The following is a 22,123-nucleotide window of genomic DNA, read 5'->3' on the forward strand; positions in this document are numbered from 1 at the left end:
GCCGAATTTATGGGTAAATTTGTGTGTTATTTAAATAATATTTCTTCAATAAATTTCGAGAATATAAAATGTTCGGTCGCGCCCGAACTTAGCCCTTCCTTACTTCCTTTTTTAATTTTTTCATGTAACAAAAGTTCGAAAGTTCACTTTAGAAGGCTTCGATGTAACATTTGTGTTTTGTTGCCTCTCCACCTAAACAATTTTCCAATCAAATTGGAGATCTAAGTGTAGAACAGCCTGACTGATTCGACTAGTATCTTTGCACATTGAGGGAATACTTAACTGGGCCTCTCCAATTGACCTACGAAATGATGGCTGACTACTATTGGAACGCACATAATAGCTCACTATTTTCAGCTTCAGAGAGAAAGTTTTTTTTTTTTTCAAATTAAAAATTAAATTTGATATGAATACTTCTAAGTATGCTTCATATTGTAATACCATTTTAGTTATAAAAAATTCAATAATAACATTAAATAGCAATCGGGCGAGTTTAAAGAACAATTTTGTTACTCAAGGCTGTTTTCTGAGTAACTGATAAAGTTATACCTCGAATAAGAATAAGTCGAATAAAATTAATTTAGTTATATTTTTAATCATTGTAAAAGAAAGTATGAAGTTTATAAATCCAATAATAACATTGGCGATCCATATGACTGTGATTTCAAAACCGATAATTATTAAATTTTGAATAACTTCAACTTCACAAATTTTTGGAAAATATTTCTCGCCTGGCTGTTTAATTTATTTACATTGAAATGCGTAGAGTTATTTAATAATATTTACAATATACACAATGTGTATTTTCATGCACTTTATTATTATTTTTTTTTCGATTATATATAACCGATTTGCGCACATACATATGTATGAACACAAGCAAAAAGTTTCCAATCCTCTTGCCATTAATTATTCTACACACACGTATTTTGATACATTGCAGTGCTCGCAAATGTAATTATTTGATTTATATTATAAACTATCTGTGCAACGCAGAGTTGAAAAAATATAAAACTTAAAATTGAATCATAACTGTATATACATATGTGTGTGTGCGTAAGCGCATGTGCCGCAAAACTTTTACGTACATATGTATTATTTATTCAATTTATCCTACCTCTGGCTATTTGCCTTGTAATTAGTTGGATTTCGTGAACAGGTTAGTTTACAAACTTAATGGCCAATTTAGTTTTGAGTGTTTCATAAATTTTACATTTTCAAAGCGGAGAATCGCGAGATTTTCACTGTATAAACAATTCGGAATTTATTTTATTTCTCTTTCTAAATAATATATGTGCATTTACAAATGTGTTATTCGCAAACAGAAATTGCAAAAAAATGGAAAATAAATGGAAAATTTAAACAAAATTATATTGACGATTTATTAAAAAACAGGACTGCGGCCACAATATATTTCAACACAAAAATATTTCAACTTTTTTTAAGTATACATTTTATAATGATTGGCATATTGATTTTAATAAAAAACTTATTTTTTTTTAATATTAAGATCAACAATAGAATTTTCTAGATCTCATGATCATTTTTTATAAGCTACTTACATATGCGACCATCTGTTCAAACATATACAAAAACATAACTTAGCATTAGCACATAAATGTTTTTGTTTATAAAAATGTTGCGTTTTAAAGTAAATATTCCATAATTAATAAATATGAAGACATAATTATTCAAATCTTTTTATTATTAACATATGGTATTTTAAAACGATCGGGTGAGGAATATGTGATTCTAATGTAAATTTCAAGTGATAAATGAAAATTTACGTATTTCAGGGAACAATTTTAAAATATAATTAAATTAAATATTTCACAAAAGCATATAAAACACAGTGCAAAGACAAGAGCACCTAAAGTGGAGTAAAAATAAGGATACTTTCATTTGGTCAATGGTCGGTAGGCTGAGCCTGATCTAGAGATCGTGCCATGATTAAAATAATTCTGTGATTTCCTTATACACTTTTCAACAGTCAAATAAATTTAATATATTAAGATTATAATTGAGAAACCAGTTTTTGCCTTTCGCACAGGTTACTACTCGATTATTAATAAGGTATTATACATTTTTTTCTATTCAAAGAAGTTTTATCAGCTGATTGCTATTTTATCAATAAATACAGCCAAATTTACACAGTGGCCAACAATCCGCAGAGTTGCATTGCGGTTTTAACACGACTTGTATTCAATTAATAATTAATGTTACTAAATAATAAGAAATTTCTTATGGTTGGTAAAGGCTGATTAATTAACTAACAACCCTTATGTGAAAAGTATATTAGGATATTAACCAGCTTCTGTCAATTACTGGTTTGTTGAGCTTCGGCAATAACATCAGAATAACTATATCGCGAAGTTGTGAAATTGTATGACCGTAACATATATGACATCGCAATTGTTTCGGTATGATATTTCCAGAACCTATATCTTGCACCTCTCTTACTTATAATATGATAATACAAATATAGCAACGTATAAATTATACGAAAGTTATGTAATGATGTATTAAGGTAGTACTTAAGATATATAACCATGCATAAATTTTCTTCGCTTCACGAGACCTTCGAAAGTGGTTGAATAAACTATATCAGCCGTTGAAACACACTGGCAGGACTTACACGTTTTTTAGAAGTTTTATAGAACTTGTCATTAAAGAAAAGACACCATAAGATATCCGCTCCCACTATCGAATTCAACTCGCGAATCAAGTTATTGATAACAGATCAGCTCTCAAAGTAAACGAACAAAGAACTGGCGAATCGATGAGGATTATAGGTATATAAAATATCAGACTTATACCATATAATAGAGGTGTTCAGATACTAGCATAATATTAAATTCTACTACATGACTAGATTTAGATGATTTTACATGTATGTAAATTGTTTAACAAGAGGAAGAGCTAAGTTCAGCAAGCACAGAAGTGACGAATTGGAGATGACTACCATATTGTAACTCCAGACCGTCTCTGTATAATAAACAAGTCCTACCAGAGCATTATTAATATTATGTGTGGAATGCAAAACGGTGTCAGGAACTATCTTAAAAAGTTACAATAACAAGCAATTTCATATGAATGTTGTTTTACGAATATCACCGGAAGGAAGGACATCGTAAAATTTGCACTTCGCCTATAAACTTTTACAACCACCACCTGCGCGAACTTTAACAAATTTGATGAGCAAACCACATATTTAATCAACAAGGGTATATGAAATTCCTGCAGTTACCTTGACATTCGTGGAAATGAAAGCAACTGTCTTGTAGTTTCTCAGTTTTTTTTTTCAACAATTCTCAAAGTCATACAAACATGCCGATAAAATGTAAAATTTCAATGCGAACCACATTTACACTAAACATATATGTACTCGCATATTCAACAAGAGCTATTGTGGCCTTGCACTTGTACCATGCAAATAGTGCATAAACATATAGATACACAGACTATAGGCACTTGTATGGTGGGAATGTATATGGTGCGCACAGGTAAGTGCTTTCCAAACTTCCAACAATAAAAGTCCATTAACACAAAGCGAATTGGGCAACGGGCAAAAAGTAATAAAGGCTGCAAAGTGTAGAAAGCATGCAAAATAAATGCAATACTATTTCCACAATATGCTGTAGTTGCTAGCAGCGGCACGTGTATGCTCTGTAAAAAAGTGGCACACCATTGGCACCGATTTCGCGAACTTTCAAGTGTATTGTTCGTTTGTTTGGCAGTAGTAGAAAATGGAGGTTTTAACCCTTTATAACTCAACTAAGTAAAAACGAAAAAACTGTATCGTTTCTAATAGATTTCGGATAGAAATGAAATACGTGTTTTATAGTTTAAACATTTTTTTTTTATTTGGGTGAAAAACAACAAAAAAGGGTATGTGACAGATATGTCACGTTATGTAACAACGTCTCTAAGCTCATTAAATAATAATATTTGTATTTCGTGAATATTTACATGTTTTTTAAGAAGTGTGAAATTCTTTGATGCAGTTGTTTTGCCTGTTGTAGCATAAAACCACAACACATTTTTCACATACCGTTTATGATACTCCAACACATCCTAGACGCTTGCAACGAATTCGTTTTTCTGCCCATACCGGCCAGTGTCTAACTTGATCTTGCCTAACTGCCATAGGAGGAAGGGCTGGGCCCTTATGCTTTTTAGATTGTATCTCCGCTTCAATTCCTCTTCGTTTCATAGGGGACTTTGTACCCAATTTGCACAACACCGTGGCAACATCTAAACGAAAATCATCAGATGACAACTGATTGCCCTCTAATTTTTTTTCTTTATAAGCTCTTTTGCATAAGAGCCAAGCAAAAGACACTGCAAGGTCTAAAAAGTGATAAAATAGACGAACGCGCCACCGCATGCTTATTACCTTATTACTCAATGTTACAGAAATGGTACAAACCTAAACTTCACTATATATTGTATTAGTGAACATTTTTCGTATTATCTTATAGAAATTAAACATAATAGTGAACTTACCTGGACTTTTCTACTAAATATTTTATTAAAACACTGAAAATTTTCTTATTTTTATCTTTCCGGTAATTGCAAGCACGTGCATTCACTAACTTTACCACAGCGAAAAAGAAAGTATCGTTTTATAAGTGATGCCAATACATAAAAAACCAGAGAATTTTAAAATTGAAAAATACGGAGTGTGACAGTGCTTCTATATCATACTAAAAAGGGAAAAATTAATTTTCCTTTGTTTTGTACCCTCTAAAAGGGTTTGTAACATATCTGTCACATGATGCTATAAAGGGTTAAAACTGAAATTGCTTTATACAGTTTTCCACGAGCCAAAAAAATTCATTGGAATGCGGTATATATTGTACAATATATATATTTTTTATTTATAGAATAATTGATTATTATTCTATGAAAATTTGTTTAAATAATTTAACGCTAACACATAAAATTGAAGCTGTCATTATAATTATAAATTTTGTGCAAATTATAACTGGCTTAAAAACATATTATTCTCATAAATCAAGGATATTAACTCATTTAACTCTTGTTATGCACATGTTTCATACATATATATCGTATTTATGTCAGAAGAATGATATGATATATGTATGTATGTAATAATATTCCTGCTCTACCGGATTAACAAATTATTAGATCATCCACCAAGGTACGCTATATCCAAGACTATAAAGCCGACCGCATTTTTGAAAGCCCTTATAATAAGGTTTATGAGAACTGGAGGAACCCGATGAAGATACAGATACACACTGTTTGAAGAAAAATATTTCCTCTGAATTACCTTAAAATGTCTGAGATATTTATCGATATATTCGGTGAAAAATTACCTTAGGCATTTTCATATTCGATATCCGGGGTCATGAAAAGTTATGGTGCGATCTTGATACTTTTTCCGTAAGTAATTAAGTGATGCCACACTTCAAATACAGTATTTATGTAAAGTTTTATTCCCCTATATTTATGGGTTCCTGATGTATATATACGAATTAGATATAATTCGAAATTATATTATCTGAGAAGTGGGCGTGGTTCTGAAGCGATTTCACCTATTTTCATGTAGTGTATTGGGGTACTAAAAGAAAATGTGACTAGTAAATTTGGTTTATATACTATTTAGTATTTAAACAGAGTTTTCATGAAAACAATCCAAAGTTTCTCATTGGCCGTACCCTCTATGCACTCAAAACCTCTTATCGTAGAATCACCCATGAATTGTATATGGATCAAATAATTTAAAAGTTTATTTTTTGTGGAAGTTTCTGTTTCTGAAACTATGACCAGAGAGATGAAAAATTACCGGAGCCAAAGTTTTAAAACAGAAAAATTCGCTATGTTATCTACGATTTGGTATATATCATTAAGAACAGTCAAACATGTTACAATCCTGTTGGTACTATTACTATAGACGAGCAGTTAGCTATTTTCGACCAAATTAGATGTAAGCAACCCTGATAAATGTACAATCAAATGCTGGTTAGCATCTGACGTCGAAGTTATCTCCGTATCTCAAATATCCACTATTTTCGAGAATCCTTGAACAACCAAATGAGAAATGAAATACGTAAGGACCAAGGAGAAGGAAGAAGATGCTTATTTTTTTTTAAGTCAAATGACTGGGTATGGTACAAACAGGTATCCAGTTAGCGTTGGTTATTCCCATTTCGCACAGCCAAATTAATTTAATATTACATATTAAGATTATAATTGTGCAACCAATTTTTGCCTTCGCACTGCCGACTACTCGATTAACGACCAGCTGTAAATTTTTGTTTTAGCAGTTCATAAGAAGTATTTAATCCGCTTATTGCCATTATTTCCAGCAGTAGCATCTAACGTTACGTTGCATTACTGCTATTATATCAATAAATGCAGCCATATTTGAAGCGTGGACAACAACATGCAGAGTTGCATTGCATTTTCAATTCGATTTGTATTCGATTAAAAATTAATGTAGAAAATTGAGACATTTATTTTGTATGGTAAATCTATGTAAGCCAGCGCTTTAATCGTGTAAAGCCGGTTAATTGATCTATTAACTTCTGTACGAAAAGGCTATTAAGATGATATAACTAAATTTTCCACAAAATTAGTAAGTTACACGGAAACACTTAGAAATCAGCTGAGAAATATGATAGAATAATTTTTGTTTTAGTAAATACCCTCGGGGAACTATCGTTACCAAAGCTGAGGGTTTAATATTATTGGCTCAAGAATTATGGAATAATTATGATTTAAGCAATTTTACCGCGATCAGTAGTTCCGACAGACCATTTGGAAACAGAGATAATTACCGACTTTTTTCACGAATTTTAACGATGATACTGATGAAACATTTAATAATCATCTTATCACCTTGGAGTACTTAGAAAATTCAGCACTGCAATGCCAACTCTTGTTCCTGCAACTGCTCATGTTGCAAGGATAACAACATCTACACGAAACATTTGGATCCTACGCAGTGCGGTAGGACAATTTTTGTTCGATTAGAGTATTATTAATAAAGACAAAACTCTAATTTTCGTTCTCATTTTTAATAGACATACGTCTCGAAAAAAAATACTTCCTATGCAATCCCTCCCGTACTCGGTTTTCGAGCATAATTTAATGAATTTTCGAGTAAACCCCCAGCCTTTATACGATAAATTGAGCATTGAGTGCCCATGATGTTTGGTAGTATGTTAACATTATACGTCTACTTAAATACTTATAAACATAGTACTTAAACGTATCATTTATGTGTTCATTTCTGACTATTTGCTTCGTTTAATGTGCTTTGTTTAATGCTGCCTGCCATTGAGCTTTAATATGCTCCACTTAAAATGCCAAAATAACAACTCTAATTGCTTACGTTACGAAGTGTAAATCAATGCACAGCCTCGTTGTTCAGCGAAAATGTGCGAATAAATTGTTTAAAATTTGATTTAAGCAATTTTCCAAATTGTGAGTGGTTGATTGTTGCTGTAAAAACACAAACATTCGCACAGATTTCACTTCATTGAAAAAGAAAACATTTCAATACAACTATAATGAACGATCAGAAACACACACATAGCGCAACTAGCACACATATTTGCATAAGCGTTAATATTGTATGTGTGTGTGTACATGTGCATTTATGTATTTGTAGTGTTTATATGTATATTCAATGGTACATATGCCACACAAATTGCGCTTACGCGTTGAACCAATTAAGTGGCTAATAGCTGTGATGGCGTAATTAACGAAGCATTTAATTATGCACACAGTTGGTCTATTTGTTGTTGTTTTGATTAACAACCACATTCGCAAATGCGATAATTCAGCAATGCGCTCGCAAACACCTGGAAATTCTCAATGAATTGCGAAGAATTTATTCGAATTGAAATCTTGCGCGCTTGTGTTGCTCCCCCACATTCAGCTAAATAGAAATATTTACATTTGCACAGCCATGTACGCGCTCCGCCATTATATGTATATGTACTTATATAGCACTTAAGAGGCATATGCACATTCACACACACTACTGTGTATATTCACTGCGCGAAACACTTGCGCACTTGCGAATCGATTTATGGTGTTGTGACAGATTGATGAATTTTTCGCTAATGACCACTGCCTCCGAAACGACTGGTCGACCAATTAACCCATCTCCACATGTGGCTAGACAAATGGCTCCCCCGCTGGTCTGAATGTTTGGCACTTAAGTGAGGAAATTCCCTCATAATATGCTTGTGGGCATAACGCATACACATTTGTTTACAATTTACCGTAATGCTCTTTAGACGCAATAAATTTCATTGGCAGCTTTAAGTCTATTAAAAATTTGGCAATTATTTTCACGTAAACTTGGTATTCATCAAAGTGATTATACACTTACGGCTTGGAAAAGTGCAAATTACTTTGGAGTATGGTCGAAAACTGCTTGGTATGGATGTAAGCTCGTGTAACATGCGTTTCTTTCATGAATTCCTTCATCCTAAGAAACAAATGAATAGCTTGTTAGCGACTAGAGATTGTCTTAATGAACTGATCCCTACTTTAAGAGAACAACAAACAATTTTAAATATTAGTATTCTCCAACAAAAATGGACATAATTCTCAATTCAATCCATTATTTAGATTAAGACACAAATATATCTCTCGTGATATATGATGTAGAAGTGGATAGTTTATGAGTTAAGTTCTAAATGAAACATTCTAAAGATTGAATGGCGATCACAAATAGTTTCCGAAACTTTACATGTACATATTCAAGAATTGAAATATTATCATATACATTTCATGAGCAATTTTTCATTGAATAATTTACAATTAATCCATTACAACATGTATCTATGGAATTCGCTAAATAATGGATTTTGTTATAATAAACATTCTATTCTTTTTTAAGAAAAAAAACTGAGAGACTTACTCAAACTATTATAGTTTTTATATATATAAGGAATATTTTATGTCATGTATTTATAAATAAGCTCAATAATGAAAAGATAGTCACATACATATATATGTAATATTCTTACAATCCTAAAACGATATAAACTGCAATCCTTACCTTAAAACACCTTAGCCTTGGTATGCAGATATATCTGTAATAAGATAATAAATAAGCTATAAGCATAAGAATTTACAATAAAAGAAACAATTGACTTTCTTAAATAGTAGCAACATTAAATACAACTTATATTGAACAAAATTAGCATATCCATGGGGAGCCGTCACCCAACCACAGTTAATTTAAATACCCTTAACGACAAGAAAATCATTTATCTTTTGCACCACGCCACAATGTAGTGCTATACATAGTAATTGAACCACCATTGACAACAGACGACAGAAATTTTAATCTATTTAAATTAAAACTTGAATTACGGCCAGCAACACTTGAAGCTGTGGGAAGAAGTTGCACGGTGAGGCCGCATACGTCAATTCGTTGAAACTGTTTGTGCTTATAAAGTCTATTTGTTTTATTGTTGCTAATAATATAAATTTATTAACAGCTTTATTATTATTTTGGTTTATTGCAAGTTTTCAAAGGAGAAGGCGACTGGAATTATTATATAATTCCTTTTTTTTAATTTTACCAACCCTTAAATGATAACTGAATATTTATGTACTCCCAAAAGCATCCATAGGAGACGATGAAAAAAACAACTAGGGTACTCACAAGTAAAGTTATAAGTAAAAATGAAAATGTTAAAAAATACGATATTTTCGTTATTACAAATCTTAAAAAAAAGCCGTTTTACTTAAAAATTAAAATTTTTTAATATACGACGAACAGAACACATTGCTCGCTAACAATCTGATGATGAAACCTACCAACTTCTTATGAATGCCAAAATTAAAATGTATAACAGCTTGTTACTCGAATCTTAATGTTTTAAATTAATTTAGCTGTACGAAAAGGCTATTACCAAACATAAGTTTGAAACTCAGTTTATCCGTATACGAGATAATAATATACAAAATAATAATAATAATAATATCGAATGGGGACTATTTGAAGGCAAAAACATTAATGTAGACAAATAAATAAGTATTAAAAAAACTAAAATTCCTGTTATTTTTTGAACACACCAGGTATTTCTTTCCCACGTAAAACATCACTCCAGTGTCGGTTCATCCAAATTGTAAATGACTTATACGGCCGAGAAGTATCACCACACGCTTTTCAAACCGACTTCTTACCACTTTAAATTAACCCACACTTATATTAATTTTAATTAGAGACATAAATTTGCGAACTTGCTTCATTGTACGAGTAATTTTCACTGGTTGGTCTCCAGAGTATCGGACTGGAGGGACAAAGAGACAACGCAGAGCACACGATTGACAACACAGATTAAAACCGCCGAAACTCATTTGAACTGATTTAAGTTTAAATTATGCCGTCGAGGCTGGCAGGGAGTACTCAATGTCGACTTGGCAACACCACAACAACTGCTTGTTTTTTACATTACTTGTGTAGTTTATTAGTATAAGTGGATATAAATAAGTTTCTATGCTGCTTCTTAAAACAACTAATTCAATATGGCAAACAATTTAAAAATACTATATAGTGTCTTCTTACTTTAGTCTGACCTAAATAAGCCACATATACACTTACACACCATAACGTTGTTATAAGGTTTTCTGTAATGGACCAGCGTTAGTAAAAATTAATAAATTGTAATTAACTGCTGCCGGCTGCTGCTGATATTGCAGTTGCACAACTAAAGCGGCTGATTTCAAAAAATATTGCACAGCAAAGAGGTTAAGAAAATTTTTAAAAAACATTTTGCTTTCTGCTTTTACGCTGGTTTGTCGTCTTCTGGGTCTTCTGGCATGTCTTTCTTTCCTATGCTAACAATCTTCTAGTTTGCGCTACATATAATCACCGTAGACATATTGACGCGGGATGAGTTGGTGCCTGCACCAAATATCAAGCGCTCAGGCTATTGTTAATGTTGATTTTGTCCTTAGCCTCGTGTCATGTCAAGTGCGACGTCGGCTGGCCTTGAATATTTACGCTGGCTGAAAGCACACATAAAAGGTCTGCTCGCAAATCTGTGCTATGAAAAAGTCTAGTTGACATTGTTGCAATGAGGGCAGAAGCTGGAGCTGGTGCTGGGGCAGAAACAAAAAGAAGGGCATAAAACTTACGCGTGTTGAACATAACAAAAATACTTGGTATTCTCCTTTTTTGATTTCCAAAGACCGAAAATGTGTCGGCAACAGCAGCTACAACACGACCAATAGACCAAATTAAGTAGCGTCATCGTCTGGGCCATCTTGTTTATGTTACGGTTATAATAAGCAGAAAATCCATGCACATTTATATTTGGCAATAAGCTGAACAATAAATGGACAACAAATTGGCTAAAAATTAGTGGCTAAGTCAAGCGCACTTGCGAGTTGAATAAATAAATTGGCTTCGAAGTGGTTTAAGGCACAATATAATAATATTTGCCTTACAGTTTATATGCGTTTTAAATGCGTAAGCGCTCTCGAAAATGCTTGAAAGCATTACAAGTAGCTGTTGAATATCAAATAACAGCTAATATTGGTTCCGGAAATTTACAAATTTTACAAATTGCTATTAACTGACACTAATTAAATGGTTTGAGGAATATGGCGATATATTAAAAATTTGGGAATGAAATGTGCTACGGCATTTGCGTATTTCCCAAAAACTATGCTAACGTCAGCAGGCATCAACCTGATTCAGATAGCTTTCGGTTTCAAAAAATATTCTTTGGTGCTTAAAATCTTTATCTATCAGAGATATTTCAAAAAATACTGCATTTCAGATTGAGAGTTCATTTATTTAGTATCATAAATTGGAAATAATACAAGAGGTCATATAAGTTTGAGAACTTGAGCCGAACTCGGCTAACATACATAAAGCAGAGATAGCGAGGCGGCACTCCTGGTCTTGTCGTCGTCAATGACTAATTCACGACGTCGTAGTCCATAACTGCAAGAAGGCATTGAGCTCACTGGAAGGCAAACTTCAACATGACTTTATCTGAGTTCCCGGCCACAGGATCATTTGTTAACGAAAAAGCAGATGAGTTCACAAAATGGGCTCTTTTCTAGAAGAATCCGAGGCAAAGTTAATACCATATAGTATAGATCAGGAGCTAGCTCAATACGCAATTCGAACAATTAGCTGAGAATAGAAGGAAAAATAAAACCAAATGTAAAATAACTAAGCAGATATAGCCAAAACATGATAAGACAGTCTTATTAAATAGGTTCAGAAAAAGTATTTTCAGACTTACAGCTACTATAAACAGACATTGGCCATTTGGAGAACATGCGATGAAATTGGGTATGCCCTACAATAATATTTACCGCGGCTGTGAAGTAGAAGGGAATAAGGAAACAATTTCCGACTTTCTCTATGAATGCCCAGCTCTATCGCAGATCCGACACAGAATGCATGGAAGCCATCAGGCATCAAACCTTGAATGTATGTCTACTAAAAGTTTTAAAATTAAAGCCCACAGAGTCGTTCCAACAACGCAATGGGCTCTCTTTAGCGTGGGATAAAATAAAAAAGATCTCTTTGAGTGGTTTGACCAAATTGATTCGTGAAAAAAAATAATTAATGTCAGATTTCTTACTTAACACGAACCATTTTAAATTTTCATATTTGGTAGTCCAAACTATTCATTTCTCTATTTTCTCTGATATTTTACTCATAATCCTTGTGAAATGTAATTGAAGTTTTTTAGTAATAACCATATTTGCCCCACTTGAAAATGCCGTCTTAAAGGGCACGTGCAATCTCTACTAAATTGAAAACACACTCTTATATTTCTGTCTTTTCAACACAAATCAACTTGTGCGCACTCTCGCCATTTTATTGGCACAATTGTGCGCCTCCAAACTCTCAATCACTTGTAAATACCCATACAACTAGTGAGAGACTCGCATAAAGTACCAAAAATACTTTTCTGTATACACTTTACAATGTAATTGCTTTTTAAATATATGTATATATGTATGCCCCAGTTGCTTGTTATATTTTTCTTGTAGAGACTTTCATGTTTTCCTTTGCCCCACTTCAGACTTAATTTGAATTTATATGCGCAATGAGAATTACTTGAAGCTTGTAAGTGATTTTGTCATTAAATGGAACAAATGAGCAAATATTTACAAGTGCACACACTCATAAGTGTATGTACGAGTATACGCAAGTACTTAGAAACAAGCATTTAGCACATTACAAATATTTGTCTTGAGCACATTCACGAATGTCCTGCAGTTAGTAGAGAATTATTAGCTTTTATAATTGTAACAGAAATATTTGAATATTAACAACAACAAACTATTTGGTAAATATTCCAGCTTAACACTTGAAATTCCCGTCTGCAAACATACTAGCTTATACTTAGAGCTTGAGTGTTGTAAATCAACTGTTCAGAATAAGATTATAGCCTTTTCGCACAACCAAATTAATTTAATACATCAAGATTTTAATTGAGAAATCAGTTTTTGTCCTTTGTACTGCCAGCTTCTCGATTAACGAACGGCTGTTATGCATTTTTGTTTTTATTCTTCACATGAAGTTGGTAAGTTTCATTAACTTATTGCTATTATATCAATAACTACAACCAAATTTACAGTGTGGACAACAACCCATTCGATTAAAAAGTAATGTAGAAAAATTAGATTTTTATTTTGGACGGTAAATCGATCTAAATCAGCGTTTTAATCGAGCAAGGGGCGATTAATTGATCAATTAACTCCTGTGCGAAAAGGCTATTAGATTGGTACAAATTATAATTATAATAAATTATATATAAAATTCGCTATAGTTTAGTCTTATTGAAATCTGTAGAGGGTCGTCATAAGTATATAGTATAAACATTCATTTCTGTGAGCAATTAGCGATAGACATGTTTTGAAAGCTTAGCTCAGAGAAACTCCAACCAAAGATCTTCTCACATGAAATAAAACGCTGAAATACTAATACGCTTTGAAAATAAATTGAGTGCGATCTGAAAAATTACCATATTTGGCGAACAGAATATTTTTCGAAACAATAAATTTATATTGTATGACGAACTAGTGATAGTTTTTAACTGCCATTAGGACAAAACCATCGGCCGGAGAAATCGTTATCGATGGATTTTGGCTAATTATTTCTACTAACAAGTGTATAAAAATCTTAACGGTAAATACAGTAAAAGTTCTTTATTCGCGGGGTATATGTTCCATAAATATGCCGTGAATACAGAAACCGTGAATAAGGGATGGTAATTTAATTGGGATTATAGGGGATATGTTCCTAGGTGACAAAAAAAAAACAAATAGGTGTATAAAAAATTGATTTTATTGAAGTTTTTGAACATTTTAACTAATAATCTTAAGGCTTAGGTGATGGTTTGAAGAATTTTGTAATTTTTTCTTGCTTAGCAGTTTTCAAAAGCTCCTTCAATTCAGTCTGATACACAGCAGTCGCATTAGCAATTTGTCTCTTAAAAATTAGACTTCGTTCCATAGACGGATCAATGTTCATAAAGAAATATCAGAGCTCATTTGCCATTCTTAAACCTTCACTAAGATTTTTCAAATTGAATGTCACGTTTCCAGTGCTTGTTGAAGCCTCTTCATCAATAGGTTGTGTTCAGTTCCATGTGAGCCCCTTCTATATGGAAATATTACTAAAAGTTCAAAAATATTGCGAAAATAGTGTAATATTTAACATTTTCTTGTAATAAGATCTATTTTACTTTTTTATTAGTCCATTTGACAAGAATATTGGGTTGGATACCTATTGGAATAATTTTATTATTAAGTATGTACTTGTTAGATCCGCGAATAAAAAAATGTTTAGTCGCGTCATATGATAAGGATAGCAATTAATCATAATACAAATTTATTACTTTTACTCATGTCCTCGGAAGGTGTACTAAATGTTTATTCTGTTTACATTTGTTATAAATGATTCACGGAATAACAACTACCAATCACTAACTACATCAAAACAAGACCTCAACTTTATGTTTGTAACATGTTATATATATTTTATTGTAGTAATATTACAAAATTTTTTGTAAGACAGCTTCAAACTGAGCTAGACATTAAATTGAGTCAAGTTATATACAAGTTTCGTAAATTCTTATAAACAAAGTAATGTGTTCATATAACTTATAACTTATCGATGTTAGCTTTCATTTAATTTATTCTAACTACTATATTTTCACTCCAATAATTCGTTTTTTACTTCCTACTTTCGCTGAAATAATTTGCTAAGTGCATACAATTGTAAAACCTAATGTATTTTCATCAATTTAAGCGCGTTAATACTTCCTGAAAAACACCACGGAACAGCAGACCGCTTGCATGCGAACAAATGAAAAGCACTAAAAATTCGCCAAAAAGGAAAGAAAATGAAATGAATTACAGTGAGGAAATGTAAAAGGCAAAAAATAACTCACCCAACAAAGTATTCATTTTTTGTACTACTTGAATGCTAGTTGCTAGTTGCTTGCTTCTCCTCCAGTTTTTTATACATACATACAAATATTTGCAGGGTCCGGCATAAAAAGTTGGCCAGCAAACCGAACTAGAGTGAATTAACTTAATGCGAACTAAAACAATAAATGTTGCCACAACTATGCCAACACTGGAGTGAAGAACCCACAAAAACCAAACTAACTACTTTAGCACTCAGCGCTGCGGCCGAAGTGAATGCAGATTTTGGTGCGCTTTTAAAACCAAAATCATCTCACACATTGTTCACGTGGGCTGCGATGCTGCAGCCTGCATCGGCAAATGGAATGAATTTTTAAGTATTAGTCCCTTCGACCATTCTACTTAAACAGTTTTATTTCATTTTCAAGGCTTCACTATTTCATGCTCCTTTGCTTACATTTGAATTAATAGCGGAAGTGGAATATGTGTAGAAAGTTAGCACACACCATAGGAGCACTATACTTTCATTCAAAGAACATGAGAATTTACTTTGTTTCGTTAGCAGTTGGTTCCAGAAAACAAAGTGGGACTGCTAAATTTTAATTAAGTTTCCATTAAAGAAGTCTCTTTTTTCTCTGTCTCATCTCTCAAAGATTTCATTGGTTACCCTTTTTATACTCTCGCAACATGTTGCAAAGAGAGTAATATAGTTTTGTTCACATAACGGTTGTTTGTAACACCTAAAACTAAACGAGTTAGATAGAGTGTCATATATACCAAAGTGATCAGGGTGACGAGTGGAGTTCAAATCCGAATGTCTGTCTGTCCGTCCGTCTAGCAAGCTGTAACTTGAGTAAAAATTGAGATATCTTGATGAAATTTGGAACACGCGTTCCTTGGCACCAAAGGAAGGTTGCTTTCGAAAATGAGTTAAATCGGACCACTGCCACGCCCACAAAATGCCGAAAACCGAAAACACATAAAGTGCCATAACTAAGCCATAAATAAAGCTATGAAAACAAAATTTGGTACAAAGGATCGCACTATGAAGGGGCATATTTGGATGTACTTTTTTTGGATAAGTGGGCGTGGCCCCGCCCCCTACTAAGTTTTTTCTACATATCTCGTAAACTGCATGAGCTATATCAACCAAACTTTCTGGAATCGTTTCTTTTAGGTACTGCCTTATACATTCCAAAAATGGGCGAAATCGGATCATAACCACGCCTACCTCCCATACAAAGGTTATATTGAAAACTACTAAAACAGCTTTAATTCAGTAAGGAAAAACACCAGAAATGTTAGATTTCATGGTAAAGATGGCACAGAAGGGCTACACTCAAATTAGTATACAAATTTTTAAATGGGCGTGGCTCCGCCCCCTTATGGGCCAAAAACCATATCTCCGAAACTACTCGACCAATTTCAACAAAATTCAGTTTGTAACAATGTTTTGGCATCCTGATGGTACAGCTTGAAAATTGGCCAAATCGTATTACAACTACGCCCACTTCCCATACAACAATTTTATAATCGAACTGATTCTTTCACCTTAGATAATGCAAATGGAGATATCGGAACAAAATATATACGTATATAGCATTGACAGTAATCGGACTATAACATTGCAGGTACCGAACCAGGTACCGAACATGAGGATCTCAGTACCTATGCCGGTAATATCCATAAATAGCCAAGATATCTCATTGAAATGCAAAGGGCACATTTTTCATCAAATATTAATAGGTTTTCTCCCATCTTATTTCTTTTACCTTAGAATACATCGAATTTTTCTAATGGATTGAGTTTATACTGCATATATCTCAATAGATAATGTCGAAATATAATTATGATGATTTATTTCGATAATAATTGTGCCTTTAAGAGTATATCAATCAAGTGAATCTATGCCTAATACGGTATGTTAATATGCTAAAAAATATAATTTTATCCATTCACGGTTTCGCCGAATCACGATTATTTATTTCCTTTGCATTATTTGTATACTCTAGCAACAAATTGCACATGATATAATAGTTGTGTCCACCTAGCGGTTGTTTGTAACACTGAAATCTGTCTCTATCGTTTCAAGGCCCCAGATATCGAATGAGGACTTCAGTGCCCATGGCTATTTTTTCCTGAAAATATCCTAAATATATGCAAGCAAATTTTTTTTCTTGTAATAACGTGTCTCTGTTCCAAAATGTATAATATTGAGTTACTACTTCTCCTATGACCAACCAAACTCTCATACGCAATATATTGCATTTTGCCTCTTCAATTGAATTTGTATCGATATTAGCATAACATACCACTATAAAATTTAACGAAAACATTTCGATTAGATATAGTTCGGCTGTCAAAATAATTGTTATTGGTGATGAATATATTGATTTTTGTTGGTTAAGACTTGCAACATTTTTATACTCTCGCAACAAATGTTGCTAAAGAGAGTATTATAGTTTTGTTCACATAACGGTTGTTTGTAACACCCAAAACTTAACGAGTTAGATATAGGGTTATATATACCAAAGTGATCAGGGTGAAGAGTGGAGTTCAAATCCGAATGTCTGTCTGTCCGTCCGTCCGTCCGTCTGTGCAAGCTATAACTTGAGTAAAAATTAAGATATCTTGATGAAACTTGGCACACTTATTTCTAGGCACCATAGGAAGGTTGCTTTCGAAAATGAGCAAAATTGGACCACTGCCACGCCCACAAAATGGCGAAAACCGAAAACACATAAAGTGTCATAACTAGGCCATAAATAAAGCTATGGAAATTAAATTTGGTATGAAGACTTGCCTATGAAGGGGCATATGTGGATGTAATTTTTTTGGGGAAGTGGGCGTTGCCCCGCCCCCTACTAAGTTTTTTATACATATCTCGCAAACCAATAGAGCTATATAAACCAAACTTTCTGCAGTCGTTTTTTTTAGCCACTTCCTAATACAGTCCAAAAATGACAGAAATCGGATAATAACCACGCCCCCCTCCCATATAAAGGTTAAGTTGAAAATTACTAAAAGTGGGTTAACTCACTAACCAAAAACGTTAGAAACACTAAATTTCACACAGGAAATGGCAGATGGAAGCTACACTCAGATTTTTTTACAAAATGGAAAATGGGCGTGGCGTCGCCCACTTATGGGTCAAAAACCATATCTCAGGAACTACTCTACCGATTTCAATGAAACTTGGTATGTAATAGTTTCCTTACATCCCAATGATATGTTGTAAAAATAGGCCAAATCGCTTCACAACCATGCCTACTTCCTATATACCAGAACTTTGAAGACAATCTGAATCGTTTACTTTACAATATATAAAGTAAGTACTAGTGAAGATATCGGTGCAGAACTTTGCACAAATACTATGTTAATAGTGTGGCAGCCCCATTCTAAAAATCGCAGAAATCGGACCATAGGTTTTTAAGGCCCCATATATCGAACACGAGGACCTCGGTGCTTCTAACCTAATATTATGATTTCCAACTTTCAATGGACTTTTTGCACTATATATGACGAATATGTGGGTCAAATTGTGTATTATTAATATAAATAAAGTTAAATAAATAAATTGCGAGAGTATAAAATGTTCGGTTACACCCGAACTTAGCCCTTCCTTACTTGTTAAAAGATGATTTCAAGTCACATTTCCGTTTGAATCAAAACACTTTAAACTATTTAATATGTATGAATGACTTTAGTCTTGTAATTTTTCTAAAGAAGTATTTTTTGAAGCGTGGTATGAAGAAAGTGAAGCGTGTTGCTACAACGTCAGGAAAAAATTTAAATTCCTGCGAAGAGAATGATATATGTACATGTTTGTATGGTACTTAAGTAACACAATTACCGACAACTTGCCATATTGTTCGGTGTTACAAAATCTACTGCATGGCATATTGTTCGTCGGGTTGTCGCGAGGATTATTTCAATAGGACATGAATTCGTTAAGTGGGCAACGGCAAGATACAACTCAGAAAAGAAATTTACATAGGAAAAGATTCCACCCTTGCAAAAATTAGCTTATACCGGTGTTCAAGAATTACAATTTGCTAACACGTGGCCAACTACGTTTGAACAAAATACATGCATCTGCAAGAATTGTAGTGAAAATTATATTTGACGCACTAAATGGACGTTTTCGAAGGCTCACTGATTACGAATTTGGCGGTACTTTTTAAAATTTCCAAATGGCGGACCAATATAGCGGACACGGTTTTAAACTAAATTCAATTCAAATGTGAACTGTGCAGAAAATTCCGTCCCAAACGGTTGAAAGTTACACATTCTCATTATAATGCCGTTTGTTAAGCAAGGATGTGACAAATGTCATGCGATGAACCCATCATACTAGGCAATTCTCTTTTCAACCATCCGCACTTTCTCAACAAGTTTGGCGTAACGGACGTGGCTATATTGCTGGTGTTCAAGAATTTAAAGGAGCTGAATGGTGTCGAAATTACTTTAATCTCCCATTATTCTGTATCAATATATAGGGCATTCTCTAGAAAAAAAGCCACTTGAAAAAAAAGTTCTTTATTTTCATTGGCAATTATATATCTTATAGTACATGTAAAACCTAAAATAAAACATATGGTTTTAGGTCTGTGTAACGCGGGGTTGCCATATTATAAGGGGCCAAAGTTTTTTGTAAAAAAAATGTTCGAACCGCCATAACTTTAAAACTAATGAACAGATTTTAAAACACCATGTGACTTTTTTGTACAGACTTTCTCAAACTTTGAAACTGTATATCGTAAAAATTTTTAAAATTAATATTTCATAGCAAAAAATGAAAAAAAAAATTTCTTGGAATTTTTAACAACTTTTGCCCCCTTCGATTTTTTTCGAAAATATCTTAAAATGTTCCTTATTTCATCACCTTTTTACCCCCCAAAGGGAATTTTGGGACAGCAATATTTGTATGAGCTACAAATAAAAAACCAACTCAGAACATGATGAAAAATCATTGATTTATGCACTATTATTATCAGAATTTAGCGTAACCCAGGATTAACGACGTGGACGTAGCAGACATTTAATCCCTTTTTGTTTTTTTTTTTATTTTTTAATATTTTTTTTATTTTATGTATTTTTCAGATTTTTAATTTTTTTTTGTTTGTTTTTTTGGTTTTTGCTTTTTTTTTAAATTATTACATAGATTAGATTCAAGTACAACAAAAAAAAAATTAAAAATTTGAAAATTACAAAAAAATTTAAAAAAATATTAAAAAATAAAAAAAAACAAAAAGGGATTAAATGTCTGCTACGTCCACGTCGTTAATCCTGGGTTACGCTAAATTCTGATAATAATAGTGCATAAATCAATGATTTTTCATCATGTTCTGAGTTGGTTTTTTATTTGTAGCTCATACAAATATTGCTGTCCCAAAATTCCCTTTGGGGGGTAAAAAGGTGATGAAATAAGGAACATTTTAAGATATTTTCGAAAAAAAATCGAAGGGGGCAAAAGTTGTTAAAAATTCCAAAAAAATTTTTTTTTTTCATTTTTTGCTATGAAATATTAATTTTAAAAATTTTTACGATATACAGTTTCAAAGTTTGAGAAATTCTGTACCAAAAAGTCACATAGTGTTTTAAAATCTGTTCATTAGTTTTAAAGTTATGGCGGTTCGAACATTTTTTTACAAAAAACTTTGGCCCCTTATAATATGGCAACCCCGCGTTACACAGCCCTAAAACCATATGTTTTATTTTAGGTTTTACATGTACTATAAGATATATAATTGCCAAAGAAAATAAAGAACTTTTTTTTTTCAAGTGGCTTTTTTTCCAGAGAATGCCCCATATGATATATTGCAGCTATATTTACAGTATGGATCTAAAGCCATCCAGTAGTTGTCAGTAGTAGCAAGATTTTACTAAAGCACATTTAGAGCATTTTAGAAAACTAAAGACAATTATGTGTCTCCAAATCCTTCAATTTTGTATTATGTATATAAATGCAATGCGAGATTTGGTAAAATTCTGTAATAAATTGCTTTTCGTGCGTTTTCGAGCAGTTTGTTTGCACTTAACTACTCAAAAGATTTAATATTAGCAAATGTTTATTATCTCATTTTTTATAGTTTTTCTATGCAAATACATCTGAAAGTTCTTCCGCATTTTCACACAATTTATGGCTTTTCTCCAACCTTATTAATCGAAAGCACAGTAATCGCAATCCGACATTTACTCTAGCACGCATTAGTGTCTCTATTTATTCATGAGCCGTGAGTGCTTGAAAGAAAGTCTACTAAACAATTTGAAGGGATACGAGCATAATGCGAAACCAAAGCAGAATATTAAGCGTGAACATTACCAGACGAGCCTTCGTGCGCTTTTTACTTTTACTCGTCTAGCTATTTGCTGTGTTTCAAACCGTATTCTCTGGCTTGCGAGCATTTGCATTTCCACGAGTAGGCTAATCAATCACGAGTCTGACGTTTCATTCGTACGCTCGGCTCGGCGCTGAATGAAATTGACACTTTAATCTCGTAAATGTATAGGATAAATTATAAAATATGAATACACAGGACAGCTTAGTAACAGGAAATATCAGGAAGGCTACGCTGGTCAAATGTCAAGGGCAACAGGATTACGAAGCAATATGCTTGAGCAAGTATGGAGAGGCTCGGCGCTAATCCCAATATGCGAGGGTGTTGATAGAACTTTATTGTGTGGGTAGCTGGACAAAGTGGCCGGCGCGCGTCGGTTC

The 22,123-nt window shown here is 33.0% G+C and overlaps 1 protein-coding gene across 4 annotated transcripts in view; it reads right to left on the minus strand.

Annotated features, from left to right (window-relative positions):
• The window catches only part of LOC105216462 (sex peptide receptor), a 105,471-nt gene that overhangs the window by 43,697 nt on the left and 39,651 nt on the right, over positions 1 to 22,123 (minus strand). For 3 of the 4 annotated variants that reach the window (XM_011190957.3, XM_011190956.3, XM_054232590.1), the window contains one exon: positions 9,047 to 9,080. The exons of the other annotated variant lie outside the window; for it this stretch is intronic. The gene's annotated coding sequence lies outside the window, so the exon portion shown is untranslated. The remainder of the gene's footprint in view (positions 1 to 9,046; positions 9,081 to 22,123) is intronic. 4 annotated transcript variants of the gene reach the window in all.

This window comes from Zeugodacus cucurbitae, chromosome 5, assembly GCF_028554725.1.
Source record: "Zeugodacus cucurbitae isolate PBARC_wt_2022May chromosome 5, idZeuCucr1.2, whole genome shotgun sequence".
Taxonomy (NCBI): Eukaryota; Metazoa; Arthropoda; class Insecta; order Diptera; family Tephritidae; genus Zeugodacus; species Zeugodacus cucurbitae.